The following is a 5,383-nucleotide window of genomic DNA, read 5'->3' on the forward strand; positions in this document are numbered from 1 at the left end:
GCAGCCATGGGGCCTGCCAGCACTGCCCTCCCGTGAGCCAGGATCCTCCTGCTCCAGCCTCTGTGCAGACAAAGGTGCCCCTTCCTAGCAGCTGCGGGCTGCAGAGGTCAGAGTTCAGGACGCAGCGCACCCACTTCTAGGGAGCAGGCCTTCTGAACCCAACGTCAGGGGGTGGTGAGGACTCCGGTCTGCCTGGCAAGGCGCAGAGGGACGCGGCCTGCGGTTCAGGGAACCCTCAGGAGTCACCCTGCCTGGAGCACATGGGAGGGGACAGGAGGGTGGAAGGGAAAGGCCAGCTGTTCCCAGAAGACTCCAACTGGGGTGGGCCAGACACCTGGATGCACCCGTCAGAGCTTCCCCCTGGGGAGGGGTCGCAGGGTGCACAGGACCCCAGAGCTGGCTGGTGAGTTGGAGGCAGCGGTTGGCCTTCAGCCTCTGCCCCAAGGTTGCAGGAGCATGGGTCCCACACCCCCAGCATGAGGTCCAGGGAGGGACAGCCAGATAGCAGAGCGCAGAGCCGGAGCCCCAGCCACTTTCTGCCCTGGCTCTCCTCTGGAGGTGAGTCCCATCCTGCAGGGCCGCTCTGTGGATCCGCACCTCACCACCCGAGAGCCCGCTCCACGCCTGCTGTCTGGGGCTGCCAAGGGCTGACTCTTAGTCACCCTTGCTACTCCTGACCCATGCCCTGTGAATCAGGGCTGTGGCCTCCAGGCAGGGCCTCCGACTCCATGCTGACCTCATGGCGTTGGGCCTAATTGCCGCTCCACCTGCAGGGCCCCGGCCGCGGGCTGTGCATGTTGTGGGCGGCAGAGCAGCCACACGCGGAGGTGATGCGCTAAAGGATGCCTGGAGAGACTTCCCCCTGGCACCCAAGGCCGGCTCTGGCCAGTCTCACACAGTGACCACTGTGTGAGTGAACCGGGGCCCAATGCCGCCAGGGAGAGGGGTCAGCGGCACCTGCCATGGGCCGCAGGGAGGGGCGCGACCCTGGGATTCACATCCCTGGCTGGTTCTTGTTAGAAATCAGGAAGGCAATCAGAAGCCCTGGGGTCTCTTGTGAGCGAGCGGTGTCCTTCACAGACCAAACACCGCCTCTCCACAGTGATGTCAGAGTTTTACTTAATGTTCATTTTTTAATTGTAGTTGGACACAATACTGACCCAGGGCCTCACACATGAAGGTGAGCGCTTTACCTCTGAGCCACAACCCCAGCCCGAATGTCAGAATTTTTGAGTAACAATAAATTCACAAGCGACACCACTTCCGTCACTGGCATTCACAGAATACTTGTGGGCCACCTGGTTGTCGTAAGCCAGGCAGTCGCAGGTTCTTTTATTCCAATCTTACTTTCTAATATCCATAAGGCTCAGGCCACACATCCCCTTGACACATTTATCGTAGGTCACAGAAAGGCTGGGAAGGGTCAAGGCAGCCACAGGGTTCAGGAGGCTGAACTGAGGGCAAAGGCAGAGGGCAGCCAGAAAGAAGCCTGGTTGCTGTTGGTGGCCAGAGAAGACTGAGACCCAGCAGAGGAGCTTGTGCAGGGTGCAGAACACCCTGTCAAAGTGCAGGTACTTCTAGGCCAAGGTCCCGATGGATGGCAGTGTCAGACGGTCAGCTTGGAGTGGGACTTGCTTGGTTGTCATGGGCAGGAGAAACCAGACTCTGCTAAAGCCCGAGGACAGAGATTCAGAGGTTTGTTGCTGTGACGATTTTCATGGGTGAGGCTCCTGGCAGGTGACCAGGTGATAGATCAGGGTGACTTTGTATGTGTGTGTGTGTGGGGGGGGTGTGTTCCTTTTATAGGCTTCACGGGAAGGGGTTTCTTCACTGGATGGTCAGCTGTTGGTCTAGAGTGTTTGATGAGCTCATGGGCCTGGTTTTTCCAAGAAGATCTTTTTTTTTTTTTTTTGGGGGGGAGCAGTTTTGGTACCAGGTATTACATTAAGGACCCTTAACCACAGAGCCACATCCTCAGACCTTTATTATGTTTTATTTAGAGATAGGGTCTCTCACTGAATGGCCTAGGGCCTCACTAAGTTGCTAAAGCTGGCCTTGAACTCATGATCCTCTTGTAACAGCCTCCCCAGCCACTGGGATTATAGGAGTATGGCATCGCACCTGGCCCGATAGTTTTTGATACACCCGTGCATCCAGGTGCTTCTGATTGATTCAGTTGTGCCTCTGAACAATATGAAAATGTGGTCATTTTTATTAGCACAACTAGTACATTTATGACTGTCCCTTATGGTGGGGCCAAGCCAATGGTGGTTGTTTACTTGCAAATTAAGGATGTAGAGTCATTGCCTCAGTACTTAATGGAATAAAAAATGTTCAGGCACAGCCTGAGAGCTCTGCTCTGTACACCATGGAGTCACTAGGACAGGCACAGCCTGAGAGCTGCTGTTCTGTACACCATGGAGTCAACAGGGCAGGCACAGCCTGAGAGCTGCTGTTCCACACACCATGGAGTCACTAGGGCAGGCACAGCCTGAGAGCTGCTGTTCTACACACCATGGAGTCACTAGGGCAGGCACAGCCTGAGGACTGCTGTTCTACACACCATGGAGTCACTAGGGCAGGCACAGCCTGAGAGCTCTGCTCTGTACACCATGGAGTCACTAGGGCAGGCACAGCCTCAGAACTGTTCCTCTGTACACAAGGGAGTAGCTCAGAACAGGGCACAGCCTGCTGTCTGGGAATTAATGGAAATTCCCCAAGTCAGTGTGTATTTCTGCATTACACATCATTTTTCATAGTATTGACTGACAGTAATAGTAAGAGTGAATCATTTTTCTATGATAGGTCCTAAGAAAACCTTTGGGTTTTACTGTTTTACAAAGATTAGGGCTGCGCATGGTGAAACACACTTGTAATCCCAGCGGCTAGGAGGCTGAGGCAGAAGGATTGGAGTTCAAAGCTAGCATCAGCAACTTAGCAAGGCCCTAAGCAACTCAGTACGACCTTGTTTCTAAGTAAGATATATATATATATATATATATATATATATATATATATATATATATATATATATATAAAGGGGGGGCTGGGGATGTGGCTCAAGCGGTAGCGCGCTCGCCTGGCATGCGTGCGGCCCGGGTTCGATCCTCAGCACCACATACAAACAAAGATGTTGTGTCCGCCAAAAACTAAAAAATAAATATTAAAATTCTCTCTCTCTCTCTCTCTGTCTCTCTCTCTCTCTCTCTTAAAAAAAAAAAAGGCTGGGGATATGATTCAATCCCCAGTACCCAAAATAACTAATCAATTAATTAATTAATTGAAATTTCAAAATAAATAAATAAAGAAGACGCAGTGCAGGAATGTAGCTCAGTGCAGTGTTTATCTAGTATGCATGAGACCCTGGGTTCAATCCCCAACACTGCCAAGTAAAACAAAAAAAGTTTTGTTTAATAAGGAACAGTAAACCAGGTGCGGTGGCACACACCTGTAATCCCAGCGATTTTGAAGTTTGAGGCAGGATTGGGGGTTCAAAGCCAGCTTCAGCAATGAGGAGGCACCAAGCAACTCAGTGAGACCCTGTCACAGAGGTCAAGTGCCCCTGAGTCCCATCCCCAGTACCTCAAAAAATAAAATAAAATAAGGAACAGTCAGCTCTGCACAGTGGCACACACCGGTGTCTCAGCAACTCAGGAGACTGCGGCAGGAGGATCCCAGATTCCAGACCCACCTGGGTTAACTCAGCAAGATCCCGGGAGGTGCTGCCACCACACAGCCCTGCGGGAAGGGCAGAAGGACAGTGCAGAAAGGCCAGCCCATCTGAAGACAGGGGACCCTGGGTCAGAGGCTCGGCTCCCTCCCAGGCCCGGCCACTGGGGCCCACAGCTGTGGGCGACACCATGCGCCTCAGGACGGGATCCCTCATGAAGACTGCCAGGAGCCGGGGCCAGACCTCTCCCCAGCACCCCGGGACAGACAGCCCACTGACCGCCGGAAGGACCTAGAGTCCTGAGGCTTTCATCGCTGCCCTAGGAGCTCGGCTTTCACTAGGCTGCCCATGAGTGTTGGTCCTGGCTGGGGGCACCCAGGAGGGAATCCCACAAGGAGCAGAGGACAGGCCCTCGTCACGAAGCTGCTGCCCCACAAGGGACGGAAACAAGAAGAAAAAATCATCCCTGCTCCTTGGTTCCAAATGCCTGGAAAGATCAGCTCCCAGGCAGAACTGCCCGAGTGGGGGCTTCCTGTGGGATCTGCTGCCCCCGCTGCAGCCCTGCCCAAGAGCACGTCACCTGGGGCATCCCAGACCTTCTCTGAGCCTTGCCCCACCCAGACCTGCTCTCCTGGAAATGCCGGGCTCCTCTGCTCCACAGACTTCCTCTTCCCTGAACAGGCCTGTCTCAGTGAGATGGCAAGGTCAGCTGATTCTCACTAACATGGGAATGACTGAAGGAGAGCCCGCCAGGCCGAGGCCACCAGGAAGCCCACGCACGTGGGGCACCAGGAGGGTCTTCTCAGGGGCACCTAGGAGCTTGGTTCACTGTCTCTGCCCTGCCTCAGTGTGCATGTGCTGGTGGGAAGGTGGGCGGTCAGGCCCAGTCCCAGGGCAGGCTGAGTCTTGGGGGATGCAGACAGGTTTGCCTGCTGTGAGGGAGGCAGGGCCAGGGGCAATGGGGGGTGCTCTACAGCATGCCTTTGAAGCCAGAGCTGCCTGCCAGGGCTCCTGTGCCCAACGGTCGCCTTATCTGCCAGCCACAGACAGAAAACAGCCGGCCCGTCCAGCCTTGTGGCAATAGGCAGGGACGTCCTGGAAATGCCTGTGTTCTCCGAGGGAGGCCCAGGCTGAGCCCCTGGAGGACCTGGGAGAGGAGCTGGAGGTGGGCAGAGCACGAAGGTGCAGGGACTCTGGCAGGTACACCTGCTCAGCCTCCGGGTAGGAGGGCTTCTGGGAGGAGAAGTGGCCACGCCACAGTCTCAGAACAGCGTGGCAAGTGCTATCCAGCCCACCCTCTAGCTGTGCCTATTCTGTGCAGTGCACCTCCATTGGCACTGTCTGCCACCCAGGTGTGCGAATTCCTCCTGGCTCTGGAGGCCTCTGGGAGGAAGACCAGCAGCTGGCCTGCACAGCGGGCGGGTGGTGGACAGGTAGTTCTGCACACAGGTCCTGAAGACCAACTGGGAGAGTGGAGGAAACAGACATCTGTGAGGCCGGAGGACCTCTGGGCAGCTTAGGGACACTCTGTCCCAAAGTAAGTATTTTAAAGGGGAATGAGATGCAGCTCAGTGGTTGAGCGCCCAAGTTCAGTCCCCCATATATAGCTCAGCTGGTAGAGTGCTTGCCTCACACACACAAGGCCCTGGGTTCAATCCCCAGCACCACAAAAAAAAAGAAAAAAAGTGTAAGAGGGATGCACCACCCCCAGAC

This window comes from Marmota flaviventris, chromosome 1 (assembly GCF_047511675.1).
Source record: "Marmota flaviventris isolate mMarFla1 chromosome 1, mMarFla1.hap1, whole genome shotgun sequence".
In the NCBI taxonomy this organism is placed as follows: domain Eukaryota; kingdom Metazoa; phylum Chordata; class Mammalia; order Rodentia; family Sciuridae; genus Marmota; species Marmota flaviventris.